Genomic DNA, 14,334 nt, shown 5'->3' with positions numbered 1-14,334 from the left:
TTTCAGAAAAACCTGGGAAGATTTACATGAACTGATAAAAAGTGAAGTGAGCAGAACCAGGAGATCATTGTACAGTAAAAAGCAATATTGTAATGATATTCAGTTGTAAATGACCCCGCTAGAATTCAATTTAAAAAATGTCAAAGTGGTTGTATATCAAATATATATTACTATTTGATTTGATCCTCAAAAGAACCCTTCAAAGTTGGTGTTATCATTATCCCCATTTTATTGATGTGAAAATGGAGGGTGAGAGAGGTTTGGTGAGTTGCCATGGATCACAGCTAATAAGTAAGTTGAAAGGACTTTAGAGATCATTTAGTCCAACCTCATTTTCCAATTAGGGAAAGTGAGACCTGAATAAATTAAAAGTCTGACCTGAGGCCACATGTCATCAACATCACAGATAGCATTTACATAGCACTTTTTAAGTTTTATAAAGTATTTTACAAATATTATTTTATCTTCTTCACAACTCTGGGAGCTAGAAGCTATTGTTAGTCCTGTTTATAGATAATGAAACTGGGGCAATGGTTAAGTAACTTGCCCAGGGTCACACAATGCAATAGTAATGGAATATAAAGATCCCCCTGTATTGGCTTGGTTTTCAAATTGGTTGTGTTAAAACCCAGCACTTGTGAATCCCACTTGTGGGATGGACTTGTTGACGTGAAAAGAGAGGGCCGAAATGGGAGAAGCTGGTGACGTCAATTTAGAGAGACACAAGAAAAGAGAGAGGCAGAAGAACTTTTTGGAAGCAGCACTCTTGGAGGCAGAGAGAGACTGAGAGGATTGCTGAGGGCCACTTTGAATTGCCCAGGACTTTTGAGAGCTGCCACCCAGAGCTGCCAAGGACTGAGGAGACATGGCTGTTATGCTGGTACTTTGTCTGTCTGCTTTGATGTTGTTTTGCCAGATTTGTCCACTGGTGAAAGACAACCCTGTTGTTGCAGAGGTCTTGGAACCTTGCTGTTGGTTCAGAGCTCCTGAGACTGTTCTGCAGACAGAGTGAATTCTGTCCACTGGTGAAGGACAGTCCTGTTGTTGCAGAGGTTTTGGAACCTTGCTGTTGGTTCAGAAGCCCTGAAGGATTTTCTTGTTGTATGTTTACATAAATCCTGGAAGAGTGTTTTGCTAATGTTTTCAGGGGTCCTAGGACTGTTCTGCAGACAGAGAATGAATTAATGAAGAGACTGGCAATGTATCTTGTGGCCTTGCTAAGCTTTGTCTCCCCAGGAACAAAGATTGCTGAGAACTTGCCTCATGTCAAGATGAAGAAAAGACCTCCATTTGGGTATTAAATGCTGTGCTTATCCTTGTTGTAATTCTGGGGTAGATTCAATTGTGATCCAAGGGTGAGGAACTTTTGACCTTTTTGTGCTCTGTGATTAAACAAATGAATGCACTTTACTTATGATTGGAAACTAATCTCCATTTGAGAAGAGGGGCTTTGTGATGGACTAAATGAAGGTACACAGCTTAGGATTGATTAAATGAATGTAATGTCCAAGGGTGGGGTAGTACTTGATTAAATCACACTTGGTAAATGCTGTATTTTGAATTACATTATATGTTGATTCTCTCTGTTCTTAATTTGTCACTGAATAAAATGGAGAGCACCTATGCTGGTATTTTGAACCTTGGGAAGTTGCCTTTGCTTAGCATTACACACAGCCAGAATCTGTCAGAAGGGGTTCTTGAAAACAAATTCTCCTAACTTCTAGGCCTGTTCCCTATCCAAGGTAACACGTTGCCTTTCTAAGGAGATAGCAATGATATTTTTAAACAGTACCTTAATTTACAAGTGGAAAAAGTGTGTGTGTGTGTGCATGTTTATCCTTTTGGTTGATACTAGGCTCTTCCTAATTTAATAACATTATTTTATAATTATAAGGATTCCAGTTTCCCTGGGTGACGATGGCGACCAGTTTTGAGTGGCCGTGGCAGTACCGCTTCCCTCCCTTCTTCATGTTACAGCCGAACGTGGACACCTGGCAGAAGCAGCTGGCAACCTGGTGCTCTCCGGTCTTGTCCTTCTGCTGCCTGCACCGACAGTCCAGCATGACGGTGATGGAGGTCCAAGAAAGCCCTCTTTTCAACAACAACAGCAAGCTGCAGAGAAAGCGCCCCATGGAATCTATCCAGATTGTGTTGGAGGAACTGAGGAAGAAAGGGAACCTAGAGTGGCTGGATAAGAACAAGTCCAGCTTCTTGATCATGTAGCTGAGACCAGAAGAATGGGGGAAGCTCATCTACCAGTGGGTTTCAGAGTGGCCAGAACAACTCTGTTTTTACCTTTTATGAACTAACCAATGGAGATGACACAGAAGATGAGGAGTTAGTTCCATGGGCTGGCTGAGGCCACACTTCTTCAAGCTCTTCAGGCTCTACAGCGGGAGCACAAGGCTGAGATCACAGTCAGCGATGGGCGAGGGGTCAAGTTCTTTTAGTAGACCCCTTTGCCCCACCCCCTTCCTTAATTCTCTGCAGGACTAGGCTCTGTTCCCACAGATTGGAGCTTGGACCCAAATGTAACATAAAGGAGCTTTCCAACTTCCTCCCATCATATGTTGGGAGAACCTCGGGAGAATTTGGAAAAGAGAATTCCTCTGTTACCCCACTGATCTGCTCCATGAGTGGGTTGAGGTAATAGCCCCAGAGAGAAAAGATGTGCCTAGTTTCTCCTTACTCTTTCTACTCCCTCATTCCAGACTTCAGCTCATCCAGGGTCAGTAAACCCACAAAACATAGCCACACATATCTACAAGTACACAGCACCTACTGACTTCTCCCCTCAGCTTTAGCCTGGATCCTCTAAAGAGGGTTAGGGGTTACACGGAGGACCCAGCAGGGCATCATAGGAATAAGAGATCAGAGAAGGAGGACTGGCAGCAAAGTGCCAGGTATGGCTCTGATCTGTGTTATTAAAGCTGGATTGTTCAGCTCTCAAAAAAAAAATTGCAAGCCCATATCTCAGTAGTGGAGTAGGTCAGGTGAGGTAAAGCTGGATTAGCACCTGAAGAGTAGGAGGGCAATGAATATGATCCCCCTAAGAACCTGAAGATTGGATAGGGATTTTGTAAGTTATCCAAGTGGGAAATAAGGAAATAAATAAGAGGAAATGAATCTCAGGCTGGGAATCCTCAAGGAATTAAAGAGTTTGGGGGTTGAAAAAAATGAGGGAAAATAGAATAATAAGTTCAAGAATCAGGTGGCCACTTTTCCATTAGGGAATGGCCAAACAATGGTCTACAAACATAATAAAATATTATTGTGCAATAGAAAATAATAAAACATACTGTTTCAGAGAAACCTAGGAAGACTGCATCAACTGATGCAGCGTGAAGTGAACAAAACCAGGAGAATTTATACAGTAACAATATTATAAAGACAACATTGTAAGATGCAATAATTCTAATCAACACAATGACCAAACAGGATTTCAAAGGATCCATAAGGAAGCTACCCCCCTGTAATGCCATTACACCCCCTCCTGACAGATAGCAGAATGAGACATGTTTTGTGGACATGGTCAATTAGGAGATTTGGTTTACTTGACTATGCATATGGAGTCAGGTGACTCAGTGGATAAAATACAATAGAACATAATGTTGCTATGTGGTTTTCTAAGTCAACATGAGGGCAACTAGTAGATAAAACAGAGCAGAAAAAGTGCTGGGCCTAGAGTTAGGAAGACTCATCTTCCTGAGTTAAAATCTAGCTTTAGACACTTACCAGCTGTGTGGTCCTAGACAAGTCACTTAACCTCAGCATACCTCAATTCTTTTATCAATAAAGTAGATTTAATAATAGCACCCACTTTCAAGGGTTGCCATGAGGATAAAATGAGATAATGTTTATAAATCGTTTTGCAAATCTTAAATTATGATATAAATACTAGTTAGTGCTAATATTATTTTTGCTTGTTACACTGGTTTTATTTTTCTGCTTTTCTTTTAATGAGGGAGATGTAGGGAGAAGGGAAACAAACAATTGTTAATTTAAAAAAATTTTAAATAAAAAATAATAAAAGAATCAAGTGGCTACTTAAGAATGTAATTTCCATATAGAATAAGATGTTGTTGGAGACCAGGAAGAAAAGAGTTAGCTTCATAAGAACTATGGAATTTAGGGAGAGTCAGTTAGTTGACTTGGAACTAAAACTACTTAGAACTATAAAATAAAGACATGTTTTCTTATACCCTAAAAAATCATCACATAATAACAGCAAGTAGATTTTTTTTTACTCTAAAAAACGACTTTTTTAGAAGTTTATGACCCCAAACAGGAGTAGATATATAGGATTGAACTAGGTTAAAGATCAAAGCTTAAAAATAAAAGGAGACTCTGTCTTACTCCCATAGATGATAGTGATGGGATTTGGCCAATCAATCCAACCAATCCAGTTGAGCCCTCAAATAGGGAAAGTCTTCTGCTGGCAGATACCCGGGGAAAATTTTGCTACATACCAGTATTTCAATTTTTCCTTACTGACTTGGCCTAAATAATCTCTTTGTTTTCAACAAAAATTTCTCTTTTTGTTTTCTAACTTATGTTTAGATAGTAAAGCAATTATAAATTAGCAAATACATGTTTTATTAAAATAAATATATTTTGGTGATGAAGAATAATATGTTGAAAAGAAAACCTTTACTATTTTATACAGGTTTTTGATTTTCCTATTAAGTATATTTAAAATAGCTTTTGGTAAATTAGTTCTAGTGAACAAAATAATAAAATTGTCATTGACTTTTCTGATAGAGCTACAGACCTATACTTTAAGAAATCAGTGATTTCACTGGTATGCCTCCTTCCACATTTTGTGACTGGCTTTGTTTAAAAAAAGTAATTACTTGGTAGCCAGTCTCCTGGGGATGAGGTCTAGTGCATTGAGCTAAGCCTGACCCTGAAGTCACGTGCCATTATTCATTGATTTAAATGCTTGGTAAAACCTACCAGAACATGTGCTTTGCTGGCATTGCCTTCTGGAATCCAACGTCACCTCCACACCACAATGGGGTTTCAAAATAGGGCTTTAATCGAGAAGCCGCAAAGTTAATCTGGAAAAATAAATAAATCTGTTTAAAATAGTTGTGAAATAAGCCTTTAATAAATGTTTTTTCAATCATTTATCTCACCAATGTTGGTATTTTCCTCCCAAGGCCCAGATCACAACCCTGAGCCTTCATATTCTGTAAAAACTCCAGTAGGGAGTTTTCCACCCAACATACTAGGTTAAGTGCTGGCCTAGACTTAGATATCTTGACATTATGAAACTCATTGGTTGTTGATATATGACTAGCCAAGGCCCTCATACTTTTCTGGTCATGTATAACTTTGATATCTTTTAAACCACTTGTTCCTCAGAATTCATGATCCATAATTCCTTGTAATCTATTTCAGTCCATCATGCATATCTCCATTGAAATCTTGAGTGACCTACAGATTTGATTCTTCAAACCATTGGGTATTCCATGATTTACGGCCAAGACACATCACCAGAAGAACAATGAAGATAAAAAGATGAGGTTTTGTTTCAAGAACAGCAGGAATCAGGCAAAGTGTTCCTCAGTTTTCCAAATGGGATTTCATCTCTTTCTCCTATTCAGTTCTGGGCCTGGTTCATCATCTGACAATAGCTACAGGTAATATAGTTACCTCAAAAATACCTCTCAATTTTGTGATTAGCTGTTTTCCCCCAAGCAGTCTGATGAGAGTACTATGGGTTTATGGCAAAAACCTGTTTACCCAAATCACTAGATTGATGGAGAGTTGTGAGATGTAGAGATACTCACTGAGCAAGACCAGGCACAGAGCCATCTTGCCCAGAATGGATCGTGTTCTCTGCTTCCTTTATGCTTAAATAATATTACCTAAAATAAATACTGAATCGGTGTCCAAGCAGCCAAGCTTCCATTTTATATAAAAACAAGGGAGAAAATATAAATAAACATTGTCTTTAAAAAGGCAGACCACAATATCTGGCCTGCCTACCATGTGGTTCACCAGCTGGAAAGGGCTATACTGTCTGGGCACCATGAGACAATAAAGTTTCTAGCTATCAAAAGAGCGCAAGTTCTGTCATCAGAAGTCCTGGATTCTAATCTTTCAAATCAAATTAAAGCTCTAATGCTTCCACCATGAGTGATGGGGAAGCAGATACCTCACTTCCCAAGGTAGCCTCAGTCATTGTAAGAAGGGGTTAGTATTCAAACACTCTTGGGCTCAGGGCCCTAGACTTGGGTCAGAGAGGGCGTGGTGGTCACAGTGGATCGACTTGCCTCTCACACATGTCACTTCTGTCTATTTCCCAAATGAGATTTAATCTCTTATCTTCCTCCTATTCAGTTCTGGGCCTGGTTCACTGTTTGACAATAGTTACAAGTATTTCAATAATACCTCCCAATTTTGTGATTTCCCCTAAGGAGTCTAACAAGAGTACTATGGGTTTATGGCAAAAACCTGTTTACCCAAATCACTAGATTGATAGGGAATTGAGACACAGGGATACTTCTGGTTCAGCTGGGCTGGTTTGCCTGCCCCAGGAGTGGCAGTTGGCCGGCAGTTTGGTAGGGATCACTGGCACCTTATCCACAGGGGGTAGGAAATACATATTTTGTTAAAATAAATACATTTTGGTAGTGAATGAATGATGGCTATAGGGACTGAACTAGAAGCCAGAGAGGTGATCTTGAGGGGAACACTATTATTCTCAGACCTCAGATGCCATCTAATACAAAACTCATTTTATAGATGAGAAGCTAAGGCCCAAGAAAGTTAACTGGGTTGCCCAAGGCCTTAGAAGCAATGAGCAGCAGATCTGTTGCACCTTAAGCCAGGCTTCTTAACTACCCACCTAGCATTCTTTCTGTTGTACTGCCAAGTTATCTTACCAATATTTCAACTGGCTATATTTTCTTGAGATCAGAATGAACTCTCTAATAAAATATTAAAAGGTCTAAGATTTACTTGGGACTAACTCCCCCATCCTCTGCCAAATTCTATTATCACAGTAACTAATGCTTTCTAAATGAAATAGTATCCATAGCTTCCTCCCTCTCCAGAAGGGCAAGAAAATAGGCTTAAGATTTCTGGTTTTTACATTAAAAACCACAGATTCTAGTACTAGAAAAACTGTATTTTCCTATTTACCTTATAATAAGTAAAAGCATAGGGAGTTTAAATGCCAAACAATGAATAGGATAGAGCTCTGTAGAAAAACAAATTTGTAAATACCTAATTTGAAAAAATAAAAAAAATTTAAAAATACCTAATTTGGGACTTTCCAGTTTATGAGATTCAAGTTAAAAATATACTGAATCACCAATTATTTACTACTTCTTTCAGTTTCTAAGGATAAATCTGGGACTATTGATCTAAACAGTGTCTACAGCGTTTCCTTATCTCTTAAATGAGTGTAAGTTTATGAGCTAACACTGCCAGAATGACTGTTTCTTTTCCTTTCAGATTTCCAGCCTCCAGATGACCCCATGTAACCCTTTGCTACAAGGGCATGGGCAAGGAATACACATCTGACATTGTTTGCCTGACCACTCTCATCCAGTTGCAGACACCAAGGCTTAACTGTCATCTGCAGCAGGATGTTGGGTTCAAGCTGCTCTCCTTTCCCACCCCAGCCTGGTCTTCCACATCACCTCCCTCTTCCTGAGATAAAACTAGCAAAAAGGACCAGGGGGTGTGGGGGGATGGCTTGGCACATGGACCAATGAGCAGACTGGAAATTCAAGAGCCATGAGTAATCCCTGCTGTATGCTCACTTGGGCAAGTTATTATTACCTCAGTTAAGGGTCTCTGTTTTCTCCATCTATAAAAGAGCTAGCCAAGGAGTCTGGGTCAAACCACAGGAGGTCAGTGGTGAATTAGGCTCTTTGCTCTCAAGAGGTGAATTAGACACAATGTTCCAGTTACTAAGCATGCATTAAAAAAGGAATTCCTTATGGAGAGCATACATGAGGCTCTTCACTGTTCTAATCAAGTATTTTCCTAGTCACATCTATGAAGTCACACTGCAAATTCAGGCAAACTCTTCATTGCTTAACAGAAAGGCAAATTAGATGTTTCTTTAACCAGTACTTTCTCCCTTTGCATCAAACTCTCCCAAGTCAGTGGCAGAAACCCTTTATTTCACCCTCTTCTTTCTCCTATTTGGTTTCTGGGGAAAGACATTTAAACATAGTTTATTTCTAATTCATCCTTCTAAAATTCCTGACCCAATGTAATGGTTTCTGATTCAGTAAAAACTGGAAGAGCGAGCTAATAACCCACCATGAAGGTGCAGGGAATGGGGGGTAGGGGGAAGGAAGAAAGACCCTGGAACCTGACTGCTGAAAAGCTCAAATACAACAGAATAGATTGGGAGAAGACATGAGTTTAAACACTAGTTCTAACATAGGGCCAGAGGACCATAGGAACTCATAGGAACTAGCAACCCTTCATTTTAAGGGTAACTAGAACCACACAAGTAGTAAACATCACAGCAAAGATTTAAACTCATTTCCTCTGAAGTGCTTTCCACTGCTGGGGTGTGACTTTTGGCCAAGTGATTTAACTTCTAAGTCTTCAAAATGAGGAGGCTGAAGCAAAAGATCTCTCCAAGGTTGCTTTCCAAAGGGAAATCCTCCAATTCTATGAGATACAAGGTAAGCCATTCACCCACACTGATCTCCCCCTCCCACCAAGGAGAATAATAATGGGTGAAATACCAGCTAGAACTATCAGCAGGGTAAGCACTACATCAATGCTTTTTCATTCATGATAACTGTAAGAGTTAAAGGGAGCAAGGAGACACATGTTCTGCATCACAATCTTAGGGTCAGAGCAGTAGAAAACCTTCTTCCAGTCCAACCTCCTTATTTTTACAAATGAAGAGAGGTACAGGGAGGATAGCAACTTGCCTAAGGTCACAAGTAATAAGCACATCAGAAGGGAGATTTCTACTCAGGACTTCTGGCTCTACTCTTACACAGTAAATGAAATTTTACAGAGATTTCTACCTAGTCATTAAAATATAAAGTTCTAGTGCTTAAAGACTCAGTCACTAGAGAACTCTGCTAGACAGAACAATTCATTTTTTCCTGAGGATTCCAGATCAGGTTTTATGATCATTTTTTGTCAATTAAATTTTATTTTTAGTTCCACATTCTTTCCCACCCCCACCCCCTGCCTTTTCCCCATCCATTGAGAAGGCAAAAAATATGATATCCATTACACACATATGACATATACAATCATGCAAAACATACTTCTGCATTAGCCACATTCTAGAGTGGGAAAAGAGAAAAGAAAAGAGAAAGAGAGGAAATCCAAGGTCAACTAGGTATTAGGTTATGGAGCCAAGTCATCAGGATTGCAATCCTATACTATCCACTGTGACATATGGCCTCAAAAGAAGTGTGGTCACTGCCCTCAAGATGATTATAGTCAATCAGGGAGGAATCAGCAAAAAAAAAAATCATTAAGAGGTATTTTATACAAGGTAAAATATGAAAGGAAGAGCGAAGGAGAAATCAAGAAAAAAATACTTAAGAAAATCTGAAGGGAGAGAAATCCCTTTTAGTTGGGGAATCAGGAAAGGTTTCATGGAGGGCATGGACCATAGAGAAAAAGAGAAGGATTTCAAAGGGGTAAGATTGGGCCATAGTTTCCTCTTCTGGAAGTTGAGAGACTTGAACTTGATTTGAGACTTGAACTAGAATGAACACAGCTGGCATTCATTCTAGAGAAGTGGCTTGTGAAAATACACAGAGTCAAGAGAATGCAGGTTGAGTTCAAGCAATAGGAGTCCGGTTTGGCTGGAACACAAATCTGATGAAGGGTCATAGTAAGATTAAGGTTGGCTGCAGCTAGATTACAGAAGGTCTTAAATATTCAATTTGAGCTTTTTGTTTTTTATTATTGAAATGCAGGATCTTGAATGTGGAGTCCCTTCTGGATGGTAAATTCCAAAGTGCACCCACTCTGACAGTTTAGGCAGAATGGAGATGGAGTCAATGGGGGGGGGGGGGGGGGGGGGAGGAAGTTGATGAACTGAGGTTAGGGATGTTAGGAGGGTAATCCATCTAAATCCTGAAGCCACCAAGGATGGCTATATGGAATGGAGTTCTGAAGAAGAAAATTCAAAGACATTGAGGAATATAGGAACTTGGCTTGGAGGCTGGGAGATGACAATGGAGGGTATAGTCCTCACCATGGAGTGCTCTTTCTGACCTTTCCTTGACTTCCCTCAAACTTTTCAAGAAACCCTTCAGTTTACCTTAATCCAAGCCTCATCTATAGATTATGGATTTATTTGGGGATAGCTATATTACAAACATTAAAGAAAAACTGCAAGTTCTACTAGACGTTTGAGAATCCAGGAAAAGTTACTCTTTCTTCTGCCCAAAAAAAGATGATGGAAAATTCTTGCCAGTCTCATTTTTCCTTTCATAAAATGTAAAAACCAGATCAATCCTAGAACAGTCAGTTACAACTAAAAAAATAAGACCATGTTATCATGTCCATGGCTTGATCTTTGACATGCATTACTTATATTAGTGAATACTACTGCCTTTATTTAACCTTAATTTCTGATTTGCCTATTTAAAATGAGTATAATGCTCAAGTCAATACATTGCCTAAAAACATAGAGAATCTCTCTAAACTATAATTACAGGTATCTCAATAATACCTCTCAATTTTGTGATTAGTTACTTTCCCCCACAGAGTCTGATGAGAGTGCTATGGGTTTATGGCAAAATCCTGTTTATCCAAAACACTAGATTGAAAAGTATTGAGGGAAGGAAGAACAGAGGATAGAACTCCACTTGGGCTAGAATATATGAAATAACCCAGAAATCAAGTTCAAGTCTCTCAACTTCCAGAAGAGGAAGCTATGGCTCAATTCAAACTCAAGTCATATTAAGAGATTTGAAGGTAATCATGAGAGGTAATAATAATGAGGGAGTATATTCCAGGAATGGGAAAGAGTCTATGCAAAGGTATATAAGAAAATGATAGAATGGCATAGAATGGCCATCGTGTGCCAGGCACTATGCTGGGGAATACAAAGAAAGGTAAAAGATAGTACTTACTCCTGAGGAGCTCATGGTCTAATGGGAATATCAATTTGGCAACTATTTGGAGGATGTCCTGAAGAGGGGAGACATTAGATGCAGAGAGATCAATGAGGTTATTGTTAGTCCAGATGAGAAGTGATGAGGTCCAAACCAGGGGTAGCAGTAGGCATGGAGAGAAGGGACCAGGTACAACATATATTGATGGAAATAGAACTGATAAGCCTTAACAACTGATTGGATATGGAAGGGAGAGAAGAGAGAGTAAAGAGGATGCTTCCTGAGAAGAACCTGGGGGATGGGAAAATGGAGGTGCCCTGCAGAAGTTAAGAAGAAGCATGAGATGGGGATAGGGAAAAATAGTATTCTGAGTTTTAAATGTGTGTGAGACATCCAAAGTCCAACAAGCAGTTGATGTTGTCCAATAGGCATTTTTTTGGTATCTCAAGCATTAAGCTAATCTTTGTGTTTCCAAGGGCCCAGATGCTACCCAGCCCCTAACTGCAGAGGACATTTAAGCATGAAAATGGTCTGGTGAAAAGAACATTGGAAACCTGGGTTGGAATCTCAGGTCTGCCATTACTAGCTATGTGATCTTGACCAAGTCACCTAACCTTTCATATGTTTGTAAGACAATAGATGTAGAGCTTAAAAGGATCTCAGAAGCTATGTACTTCAATCCCCTTAAATGACATGACCCAAGTAAAACTAAATGACTTACCCAGGGTTATGCAGGCAGTGTTAGAAGCTGGATTTGAACCAAGGTCCTTTGACTCCAGTCAGAGATTTTTCTGTTGTTCCATACTTTCTGAGTCTCAGTTCTTCATCTGTAAAAATAAGAATAACCATCTGTCACAACTCTTTGAAGTAGGTAGTGGGGGCAACAAGTGAGATAATATATAGAAAGCACTTTGCAAACATTAAGATACTATAAAAATGCCAACTTCAATATAATAAACCCAAAGTCAGCTCTTTCTGAATGACCACTATGGCTAATACATGTTATTTCTTGAAGGAAAGTTCCATCAGAACAAGTAAAACCACTAAAACCACCAGGATTTTTTTCTATAGTCTCTAAATTATCCCCAAACTATTCATCTCGGTCCAGTCATACTGAAACTTCCCACCCATTTCCAACTTGCTAGAGTTCTACTGAATAGCCATTAACTATGAAAGTCAAAGCACTTTATTTGTTACTTATTCATTTCTATGTACGTGGTTATTAAGTCCAAATCTCAGAACAATGAGGAATTTATTTTGTTACATATTGACTAGGTTTATCACTGAGACACACCTTAGTCAGACACTGTCAATTAAAATCATCCTGTTTCATGAATAATGCAAACTTCTATGTACCTTGGCAACCACAAAAACTATTATTCTGACATTGAAACTTAATCCATCCTTATGCAAAATGAAGGCTGTGACATCTGTTTGACTTTTTTTTATTATGATTATTCTTATGCTCAACATCACTACTAAATTATAAAGATCCAAGAGGGAAAAGATGACCTTTTCCCTAAATGATGTATCTCTCCCAGTGCCTATCACAATGTTCTGCTCACAGTAGGTACTTTAAAAGCACTCATTAACCTTCTTTTCAACTTTACTGGATATGGATCAAGAAGGGAATCATTTTTCCTTTTCTCTTTTTAAGTGAAAAAGAATTGGCTCACAAGCTCTTAGCGGGGTATTTTGATCACTCAGACTTCCTGATCCAAGACTGTGATGTGAACAAACAAACCCAAGACTTTATTGTAAATTCACAATATATTTATTTATTACTCAAGTAATAGACATTACAAATATTTCATGCTCTTAGATTTTTGTTCCCAAAATACCTTCTTAGCAGAGTGGTAAATGTGCCCTGTGTGGGAAGGATTGACGATAAATACCTAAGGCTGAGTATACCTGCACTCTTCCTTTGCTGATGAACTTAAGAGCTATCAGCCCTTCAGACATCACTGCCACCTGTTGTCAGAAGCCAGTACTATTATCTTTAAAATGATCATCCTCTTTCTCAAACAGGTTTCCATTCCCTTTCATTCATAAAAGTACTGAAGAGGATCTCATTTAAGGGAAGGGGAGATAGAACAAGGGTCATTCAAAATTATCAGTTAGATAAACCACCAAAGAATGAGGTGATTTTATGTAACTACCTTTCTGGTCTGAACAATGGGTCATAAGACCATGGATTTACATAGGAAAAGATGCTAGCAGGATGTCTAGCCTAATATATCATTCGACAAATGAGAAAACTGAGGATTAGTAATTTAAGGTTAGTAAGAAGCAAAGATTAGATTCAAAACCAAGCTCTTTGACCATCAATAATTAGCTCTTTCCTATCCACTAAGCTTGTGACTCCATGTTCATAGAGGAAGTACACTGACAAATGAGATTTCTCATTGACAAGCTGCAGAATGTCTAAGAGGAAAGTGACTGTGCAATAGAAGAATTAATTGAAGCAACCAGGCATGTTTCACTTAGGGAAAGGGAGGACTTGATGACTGTCTTCAAGTACCTCAAAGGATGTCACAAGGAGAAAGGATTGGATTTGTTTTGTTTGGCCTCAAACCAAGTGATGCAAGGAAAATCTTCCTAATAATTTTTTATTTAAAATTTTTTCCATTAATATTTGGTTCTCATATTACTGCTTTGTGCTTTGTGTTAATTTCCTATTTTCCCACCTAGGCTATAAACTCTTTGAGAACAGGAACAATGCCTTCTTGTAATGCCTTCTTGTTTCTGATAGCCCTCACAACACCTATCACAGTACTGGTGGCAGCCAGTGTGTAGGGGAAAGAGCCTGAACCTCCCACTTAATCAAAGGTTTGAACTTGAGGGTAAGTCACTTGACCTCTCTTTGAACTTTAGTTTCTTAAGAATAATAGGGCATACAATATTTGCCTTGACACAATAGTTGAAAGGAAAATAATTTGTGAATATTTGGTCTTTATGTAAATAGTAAATATGAATTCATAATAATTCTAACAGTAAGTCATTACACACCTCTGCCATGAGTGGGGTGGATAGTTTCCCACAATAGACAAATTGGTGAACTTGACATAGATTCATTGCCAAATTTTAGACATGGCTTATTTAATGGTCTCAGGTGAGTACTACAAATTTGCAATCCTTTAGGTTCACTGAGTACTTGTGGGAAACTAACCTCCTTCCTCCTTCCCTCCCTCCCTCCCTCCCTTCCTCCCTTTCTCCCTTCCTTCCTTCCTTCCTTCCTTCCTTCCTTCCTTCCTTCCTTCCT

General features: G+C 39.0%; 1 protein-coding gene and 1 pseudogene across 8 annotated transcripts in view; one reads left to right on the top strand and one right to left on the bottom strand.

Annotated features, from left to right (window-relative positions):
- The window catches only part of SVIL (supervillin), a 267,203-nt gene that overhangs the window by 228,657 nt on the left and 24,212 nt on the right, over window positions 1-14,334 (bottom strand). For all 8 annotated transcript variants that reach the window (XM_069086415.1, XM_069086412.1, XM_069086418.1 and 5 more), the window contains 2 exons: window positions 11,794-11,899; window positions 4,957-5,060 (listed from right to left, as the gene is read on the bottom strand). The gene's annotated coding sequence lies outside the window, so the exon portion shown is untranslated. The remainder of the gene's footprint in view (window positions 1-4,956; window positions 5,061-11,793; window positions 11,900-14,334) is intronic.
- LOC138159983 (vacuolar protein-sorting-associated protein 25 pseudogene) lies at window positions 380-2,958 on the top strand (annotated as a pseudogene).

Source organism: Petaurus breviceps, unplaced genomic scaffold (assembly GCF_028583685.1).
Source record: "Petaurus breviceps papuanus isolate PSGF00001 unplaced genomic scaffold, PetGlider_PUasm1.0 178, whole genome shotgun sequence".
In the NCBI taxonomy this organism is placed as follows: Eukaryota; Metazoa; Chordata; class Mammalia; order Diprotodontia; family Petauridae; genus Petaurus; species Petaurus breviceps.
Note: the sequence above shows the minus strand (reverse complement) of the source record. Positions and strands in the feature narration are given on the sequence as shown.